Source organism: Herpailurus yagouaroundi, unplaced genomic scaffold, assembly GCF_014898765.1.
Source record: "Herpailurus yagouaroundi ecotype Mexico unplaced genomic scaffold, PumYag 205, whole genome shotgun sequence".
Lineage (NCBI taxonomy): Eukaryota > Metazoa > Chordata > Mammalia > Carnivora > Felidae > Herpailurus > Herpailurus yagouaroundi.
The window spans coordinates 4,211,814-4,221,558 of NW_024412436.1; positions in this window are offsets into that span (position 1 = coordinate 4,211,814).

The following is a 9,745-nucleotide window of genomic DNA, read 5'->3' on the forward strand; positions in this document are numbered from 1 at the left end:
GCATAGTGGAGAAGGCAAGATTATGTATGCAGGGAGACTATTTAGGAGTCTCTGCCAGTAATTTAGGCATGGCAGTGGGAGTGAGATCGGAAAGAAGGATATGTTAAACAGGTGGAGCCTGAGTGCTGAATTTGTAAGACAAGGGAGAGGGAGGAATCCAAAATGAGGTCCAGATTTCTAACTCGGGCAGACGAAGAGATGGTGATGTCATTCACTGAGCTGTGGCAGAAGAATGATGACAAGGAGGGAATGTATTGGACTGAGAGCATACGTGAGGCATTGACGGGAGGGTGTACAGTAGAGAGGTGGGTGGGGAGCTCCAGAGGTTAGGGGGGGCTGAAGCTGAGCCTGAGCTGAAGATCTGGATTTGGAGGTCATGAATATGTAGAAAGGGCCGGAAGCCATGGGTGCAAAGGAGAGAAAGGCAATGGGCACTGTGCTAACAGAGATTACGCGTGGGACTTCAGGGAAGGACCGTGTCCAAGGGCAAGTTAGGAGAAGCCTGTAATGGGGATCAAGAAGGAGTAACCAAGGTGCCTGAGTGGCTCAGTCGCTTGGGCGTCCGACTTCGGCTCGGGTCATGATCTCGCGGTTCGTGGGTGCGAGCCCCACGTCGGGCTCTGTGCTGACAGCTCGGAGCCCGGAGCCTGCTTCGGGTGCTGTGTCTCCTCTCTCTCTCTCTGCCCCTACCCCGCTCACAGCCTGTCTCTCTCTCCCCCTCAAGAATAAATAAACATTTGAAAAAATTAAAAGGAAAAAAAAAAAAAGAGTAACCAGAGTGGTATGAGGAAATGAGATAAGAAGCCAAGGATACGAGAGGCACCGGGTGGGATGATGGCATAAGATGCCGCAAAGAGGAAACATTCGAGGAGGAAGACATTGGAGACCTTGGATAGATCGGCTTACGTAGATTTATGAGGGCAAAGGACAAGGTCTAGTGGATTCAGGGCAGCATGAAAGGCGAGGAAGTAGAGTTACTGAAGGTAGGCTAAATCTAAGAAAGTAGAAGAATTTTGTTCGTATTTTTTTACTGAGACATCATTGACACAACGTTGTATTCGTTCCAGGTGCGTAACGTGAAGGTTTAATATTTGTATATATGGTCATGTCTTTTTAAAGAAAATAGTGGCCTGAGAGTGTTTATAAACAGTAAAGAAAATACATGAGAGCTGAAGAGACTGAATACGTGGATGGAAGAGAAGGAGGGGGCAGAGGATACAGGAGAAGGAGCAGGCATTCGATGGGGGGATGCTCTTCCCCATTGAGGTAGGTGGGAAATTAGCCAAGGAGGCACGTGTTTGCAGAGGCCTGAGGGGAGAAGCAGGGGGCGGACAGGAGCCCTCCGTGAAGTAAGGACAGAGTGGCCATCCAAGAAGGCTGGAGAAGGTGGTGGACAGGTGGCTTCTAAAAGAATGATAGGGTTTAAAAAAGTTACCGTAGAGTAATAGGCTAGTGCTGGCTCAGGGCACAGGGAAGGATGGCCTCGTGGCTCGAACTGAGCAAAGTAAAAGAATGGATTTTTTTAAATTTTTAAAAAATATTTATTTAGTTTTAAGAGACAGGGAGACAGAGTGTGAGTGGGGGAGGGGCGGAGAGAGAGGGAGACACAGAATCCAAAGGGGGCTCCAGGCTCCGAGCTGCCGGCACAGAGCCCGACGCGGGGCTCGAACCCGCCAGCTGTGAGATCATGACCCGAGCCGAAGTCGGACGCCCAACCGACCGAACCACCCAGGGGCCCCAAGAATCTGTGTAGCTAATCTACACAGGGGTGTGGACTTTTTTGTTGTTGTTGTCGCTCGTACTTGGCAACTCAGGTGTGGCAGTGAGAAAATGAGAGAGTGGACTACTCCAGGCTTATGATTTTTCTGGGCAGGTGCAGCGGGTTCACAAACTGGCAAAGAAGTCTAGACTATTGGCCAAGGAGTGATGAGAGTTTCAGGCCAGGGTCTGAGCGGGGACTAGAGGGCTCACGGAAGTGGCAGAATGGGTATTAAAGCGAGAGGGCAGAAAGGCTCCGAGGTCGTGGTCAGGAAGAGGGGCTGTGCAGGTTAGATGGGTTTTCCTCGTGGGCAGGAAGCACACACGCAGGACTTCGGCGGTATCAGTGACTGTGAGGTCATTCTCCCGCCAGGAAATCAGAAGACTGTAGATGACAAGGGAGGAAAATGACAGAGCGGCATTTGCACGGGCCTCAAAGCGAGGACAAGATACAGAAATGACACAAACAGGAACCGAAGGAGGAGGTGATGTCTGAGCTGGGCTCCTTGCGGGTCAATAGGAGTTCTCCAGGCAGATGAGGAAAGTGAGGGAGAGCAGTTCAGACGAAATCAATAAATTCTCTTACTGATTGTTAAGTTCTCTTCCAGCACGGTATCTGTCAGGGGATGTAGCTCATAATGATATCTCCTACTTCCCATTTTTGTCAATACAGGATATGACACAGATTAAGTATCCTCTGGCTCTCTCTGAATGGTCCTCTCTCCTCCCAGCTCTGGTTTTCGGTGCCAGTTTCTTCCAAGCACCTGGCCGCTGACCTTCAATCCATTGTCTTTCCCTGCATCCACGGATTTCTCTAAACTTGCCTTCTGCCCAGCTCCCACGACTCACACACATACCTCACAGTTGCCTGAAAGCATTTTCCTTCCTAGAATCTTGACTTCTAGCAGTCTGACTCAGATCTGGCTCAGAAAGATCCAAGAGAAAAAAAAAAAAGTGGGGGGAGGGGGCAGGTGAACTGGATGGTTTTAAGAATGGAATCCTGGAGACCGGGGCAGAAAGCGATCACAGAACAGAGACCAGAGAACAAATATCAGGTCGCAGAGGAGACACCTCAACAATAAAACTTCCAGCCGAAAAGCCTGCTGCCTTCCCTTGCTGAAGTTGTTATCTTGTTACAACGTCTTTGGGTCCTTACTGCCTTTCTGAAACGGAATGTTCCCCGGATAGGAGGAAAATCAGCTAAAAACGAAATCTCTCAGACGGTTTGTCACGTTTTTTTTAAAAATATTTTTCATCAAAGTATAACCCGTATTTTAAATTTCTCCTACTTGCCAGACGTGTTTTATATTTTGTCTCTTATGGAGGTCTGCAGCCAAGAAAAACCACGACTCTCCAACCGATTCTGTTTATGCATTCAGAATAGAGTAGCACATTGTCTTTAGGTGAATGATGTTCTCTGGGGTTGTGCAACATGGTTGCCCTGAGCATCGGGGACGCTTGGCTGGTCTCTCCAGGGACCCAGGACACAGAGATCCTCAGAGCTGCCAGACCCCAGGGCCCCTTTGCCTTTTCTTGCTAATGGTGAAGCACATGGTGTGTGTGTGTAAATTTCTATGCAGCTATGTCGCTCCCGCAGAAAAATACATGGGCGATGCACAGGAGAAGACCCTAGAAACAAGGAATTCACAAAAGAAAATACAAAGGGCCAATGAACCCATGAAAGAATGCTCTGCCTCTCTGGTAATGAAAGTAATGCCACTTACAACAGCAAGACAAGCCATTGGGACTGGTTTGACACTGAGAGCATAAAACAATGACCATCATCAGTGCGAAGGTGGGGGAAGCTAGGAGAGGACTGTCCTAGCCGGCAGTGCTGGTTACCACTGGGCAATGTGATCACAGATGATTGCCTTTTTCTTTTTTATCCGTGTCCGAATCCCTGTCCCGAATCCATGTCCCTTTTTTATCTGGGTCCTATCTGGCCCCACCCCTTCCAGTAGAGACACTCACCTAACAGTCAAATTGGGAAAATAAAAGGGGGATGGTCTAAAATGATCTGTGTTTGAAACTTATAAATGAAAAATGTTACATTTACACAGAAGCAGAGAGAACAGTGTGGTTATCCCTTCTGAGAACCCATCTCTAGATTCAATAGTTAATCAGTGTTTTTCCCTGCCTCCCTCCATTCTTCCTTTCCTTATTTCCTTCTGCCTTCCTATTTTCTTTCTTCCTTCCTCCCTCCCTCCTTCCTTCCTCCTTTCCTTTCCTTTCCTTTCCTTTCTTTGTCTTTTCTTTCTTTCTTTTTTCTTTCTTCTCTGCGTTATTTTTTTAATTTAAATTTTAGCTAGCCAACATACAGTGCAATATTGGTTTCAGGAGTAGAACCAAGTGATTCATCACTTACCTACAACACCCAGTGTTCATCCCAACAAGTACCCTCCTTAATACCCATCGCCCATCTAGCCCATCCCCTACCTCGCTGCCTCCATCAACCCTCAGTTTGTTGTCTCTCGTTAAGAGTCTCTTGTGCTAACAAACCACAAGAGACTCTTAACTACAGAGAAAAAACTGAGGTTTGCTGGAGAGGTGTTGAGTGGTGTAGAGGTCCGTCTGGGTTATACACACACACAGACACAGACACACACACACACACACACACACACCCCACATCTTCTCTATCCATTCATCAGTCGATGGACATTTGGGCTCCATAGTTTGACTGTTGTTGATAATGCTGCTTTTAGAGCAGTGTTGTATTTTTATATCCTTTGGGTAAATAACTAGTAGTTCTTCTCTGCATTATTTTAAAGCAAATTCATACCGTCATCTTAACCCTAAATATTTCCATATGTATTTCTTTCAAACGGGACATCTTCTTCTATAACCACAATTCTATTTGCATCTTTAACAACATTAACAAAAATTCATTAATAACATCTGGTTCCAAATATACCTTCACATTTTCACAATTATCCCAAAGAAGACTTTTACAGTCAATTTATTTGAATCAAGACCTAAATGAGGTCCAATCACTGCATTCGATTGCAATGCCTTAAAGTCCCTTTTAATTTGCAACAGATCTGTCGCTGTCTCCCCCCTTTTTTTTCGGTCCTCGACTTGTTGAATACGCGGGCTTAGTTGTCCTATAAATTGTACCAAATTCTGGATTTGTCTGTTTGTTCTCCTGCTGCCCCGCAAACCAAAGGTTAGATTTAAATTTTGAATAAATTCAGGTTTAACATCTTTTGGCAAGAATATTTCATAAGTGGTGCTGTGTATTTCTTATTACATTACATCATGCGGTACATAATGTCTGGTTGTCTCATTTTGAGACATGCTAAAATTGATCAACGGGTTCACATGGGGAAGCTTGAGCCTTCCGTTGCGAAGATCTCTATCATCCCTTCTCCTAATGCCTTTAGCATCCCTTGAGTGCATTGCCTGAGTTATTATTTCATTAGTGGTTGTAAATGGTGATGTTCAAAATTTATTAATCCATCTACATTTAATACCACTAATTCTTCTCTAACAACAACAAAAAATCCTCATCGACTAGGGCTTTTTGATTACTCTGAAATGTAGCCATATAGAACAGGTCAGATAAAGGCATATTCCGCAAACCTGTGCTAGAAGCAATGACAACCAGTGGCAAGGAGTATCTATAATGCCCGGATTGTGGTCTCTAAGTAACATTATACACTGAAAGGAACCAGGGCTTTGTCAAGAAAAGGCTGATCCCAAGTCTGAGGCTGGGAATGAGATGATAATAAACCTTCTGGTGCCAGCAAGCAGAGAATCTATCAAAAACAAACGAACAAAAAAGCCCAAACTGGGACCGCGTCCTAAAGATCTCAGTGGGCAATTTGAGAATCAAAACAACAACTGCCATTGATTGGCTCACATTGAGTCTGTTTCCAAAAGCGTGTGAGTTCATAACGGCGCAGACAAAAAATAAGAAGAGGTTGAGAACCACCAGCTAAAAGAAAAACAAATACCCTGGTAGCCGCTGCAAGAAAGTAGGACACCAACCCCTCCCGCTGGAAATTTAGTCGATTCAAGAGAAAGAGGAGTTATGTTTTTTTTCATGGCTGCTGCGTGAAGGGGATATTGTAGGAAGACAAGGGTGGAAACAGGGAGACTTGCACCGAGATCCAGGGACTGCGCAAGTGCCAGAGGTAGACAGGTGACAGAGCCGCTTCCTGATCTCCTGGAGTTCGTGTCTCCAGTGGGGCGGACTGCCTTGTGACAGGGCACCTGCCGGCTAGAGGAGTGTGTACACTAATAGGGGCAACACACAGGAAGGAAGGGCGGCGGCCATCCCCGGGGGCGCTGATCCAGGCCTGAGGCTCAAGCTGAGTCTCACGGGTTGAATGAGAATTAAACACTTGTCCTGCCCCAAACCAACTTCAGAGCCACTTGCCGCCTGACGGAGCCGAGGCAGTGGGTGTCAGTACTGACTCAGGATCTGGACAGGATTAACCTGGCAGCAGGAGAGAGGGAACATGGGAGCTCCTGCAGGGAAGGACCTGAGGGAGCTGGGCTGAAATCTGACCTAGCCTAGCCACAGAAAGGAGAGCGCCCAGATAGATCTCTCTCTCTTGTTTTAAGTTTCTATTTGAATTCCAGTTGGTGAACGTACGTTGTTCTATTAGTTTCAGCTGTAGAATAGAGCGATTCGGTACTTCCATCCGACCCCCGGTGCTCCTCACGACAGGTGCCTCCTTACTCCCCACCACCCATTTCCCCCCTCCCCCACCCCCTTCCCCTCTCAGATCTCTTTGTATTATCTCCGTCTGCCTCTCTGTTTATATGAGTGTTGCTTGTAACTGGGAAGGAGGTGCTAGTCGGGCCAGCTGAGAGGAGAGCCACGAGGAAAAGACGGGGATGGAGAGGCAAACAGAAGTGAGGGACAAATCACAGCTCTGCCATTTGGAAGGTGCATTTTGCTACGTTGCTGAGCTGTGTCGCAAGGAAAGATGTGCTTGTGGAATAGCTCGGATACGCTGTGTGTATGCACAGACGTACAGAGAAGAGACGTCCGGAGAAGCTGGAGCGGAGGGCCTTAAGCAACTATCTCAAATAATAATTCACGACAACATTTAGTTGTGGCAGGAATGCAGTCAGACCACTCCTTTCACATACATATATCTAAAGTATATCTAAAAGAAATAGAGCAAAATTACCTGTAATCGGTATGTATTACTTTTAGAAACTTTATCCAGGTATAATTTATATACAATGCAATTCACCAATGTAAGTGTACAAATCGATGTTTTGACAAATGTTGACAGCTGTAAGTACGACCGCAGTAAAGATATAGAATATTTCCATCTCCCTAAAATGTTTCCTGATGTCCCTTTGCATTCTGTTCCCCTAGCTCCCTGATCCTTGACAACCACGATCTGCTTTCTGTCACCATGGTTTCGCCCTTTCTAGCATTTCACATCAACAGAATCTTATGCTACGTAGGCTTCTGCGGCTAACGTAATGCTCTTGTGATTCTCCTGTGCCGTCGGATGCGTCAGCCCTTTATTCCTTTGCATTGTTGAGTGGTGTTCCACCGTACAGACATACAATTTGGATTTCAGCCACCAGGCATTTGGGTTGTTTCGACTTTCTTCCGATCGTGAATAAAGCCGCAGCAAACGTGCGTAGAGGACATAGTGTTCATCTCTCCCGGGTGAATCTATAGATACGGAATGAGTAGATTATTTGGGTGTTAACTTTACAAGGAACTGTGAAGACCTTTCCCAAAGTGGCTGGATCTTGCACAATGAGCGTTCCGATTATTCCACACCTTTGTCAACACTTGGAATTGTTAGTTGCTTTTATTTTAGCCATTCCAGTAGATTTACAGTGGAAACTCAATGTGGTTTTAATGCCTGTTTGCCTAATGACTAATGATGTTGAGCATCTTTTCGTACATGGATGTGTCATCTGTAGTGTCCTCTTTGGTGAAAATCTGTTGAAATCTTACCCCCTTACCCCCTGACCCTGCCATTTATTGGGTGGTTTTCTTATTGTAGTTCTAAGTGTTAAATATTCTGCATATGTACGTTTATTTATTGAAATAAACATTTAGCAAGTATTTTTCCTAGTCTGCGACTTTTCGTTTTCTTAACAGTATCTTTTGATGAGAAAAACTTTCAAATTTTGATAAAGGCCAACTTGGCAATGCTTTTCTCCTATGGTTCATGCTTCTTGTGGAAGAGGTTCCAGAAACCTTTGCCTAACTCCAAATTACTAAGATTTTTCTCCTTTGCCTTCTTCTAAAAATTTTCCAGTTTTAGCTCTTACATTTATATCTATGATCCGTTTTGTTTTGTTTGTGCCTTCTATCATGTTTGAGAAATTTCCTTTGCTTTCTGAGATTTTTTAAATAATTTTTTTAATGTTTTATTTCATTTTTGAGAGAGAGAGACAGACAGACAGAGAGACAGAGAATGAGCAGGAGAGGGGCAGAGAGAGAGAGGGAAACACAGACTCCGAAACAGGCTCCAGTCTCTGAGCTGTCAGTACAGTCTGATGCAGGGCTCGAACTCATAAGCCATGAGATCATGACCTGAGCCGAAGTTGGACGCTTAACTGACTGAGCCACCCGGGCGCTCCTGAGACTTTTTTTTTAAATCATGTATGGGTATTGGGGGGCCTGGGTGGCTCAGTCGGTTAAGGGGCCGACTTCGGCTCAGGTCATGATCTCGCGGTCCGTGAGTTCAAGCCCCGCGTCGGGCTCTGGGCTGACGGCTCAGAGCCTGGAGCCTGCTTCGGATTCTGTGTCTCCCTCTCTCTCTCTGCCCCTCCCCTGTTCATGCTCTGTCTCTCTCTGTCTCAAAAATAAATAAACATAAAAAAAATTTTTTTTTAAATAAATCATGTATGGGTATTGAATTTTATCACAAGTGTTTTCTGCAACTATCGAGATGATCTTTTATTTGACTTCTCTTTTTTGCCTCTTAACACAGTAAGTTACATTGATTATTTTTTAAATATTAAAGCAAATAAAGCCCTTGCACTCCTGAACTAAATTCCGTTTTTCATGCTGTATTACCTTTTAAAGTATGTTTTTAAATTTCAGTTGCCAAAAAGTTCTTGAGGACTTTTCTATGTTATGAAGGATATTGATGCGTATTTTTCTTAGTATATTTTTCTGATTTTGGTTTTGGGGTGATATTGGCCCCTCAACATTCTCTCTCTTCTAATTTCTAAAACAGTTTGTGTAAAATTGACATTATTTATTCAATAAATGTTTGGTAGAACTAAACCATGAAATCATCTGGGCCTCTTTTGAGGAAGATCGTACTATTTCGATTTCTCTCACAGGTAAAAAGCCATTCGCATTACCTTTTCTGTTCTTGAGTTAGCTAGTTTGCTTTTTTCAAGGTTTTTTTTTTTCACTTTTATCTAAGCTATTGAATTTATTGGCATAAAGCTGTTTATACGTTGTAGGGGAAACCAGATAAATCACTGTTGCCATCCTGGAAACCAAAATTGCTACAGAAGCATTGTCATTGGCACGGGGCAGGGGGCAAGAAAAATAATTTCTTGTGCCCTCTCATTTCTATGCTACATATTCCCCTTATAGCTCACCAAAGCACTTTGCTTTTCTCAATTTAGACAAAAAAAAAAAAAAAGGGAAGAAAGTCAGGGAATGATCTTTATCGCTCACCTCCTGAGACCATCTTGATAAAAACTGAGAACAATTGTGAAGTGCCCTGTGAATACGGGCTGCCAAATGTAATTGCCAATATGCTAATTAAGAACTCATCAAGAGTGTCAACATCTCAACATCGAGAGTCTCCAATTTACCGTGTTATCATTGTCATCTAAAGCACTGAGTATTTCTGGCATGTCTGCCCGTGCGGGACACCGGGCTAGCAGAGAGCTCCCTGCTCTGAAAGAGTTTATGTTTTTATTAGGGGCCCAAGGGATACATAAAGAGACCAGTGCTTCCGTGATGTGCAGAGCTAAGTGCCACAGGAGTGGTGCGGAGCCTTAGGGATTCAAAAGGTTCACAGCTCGATGAAAT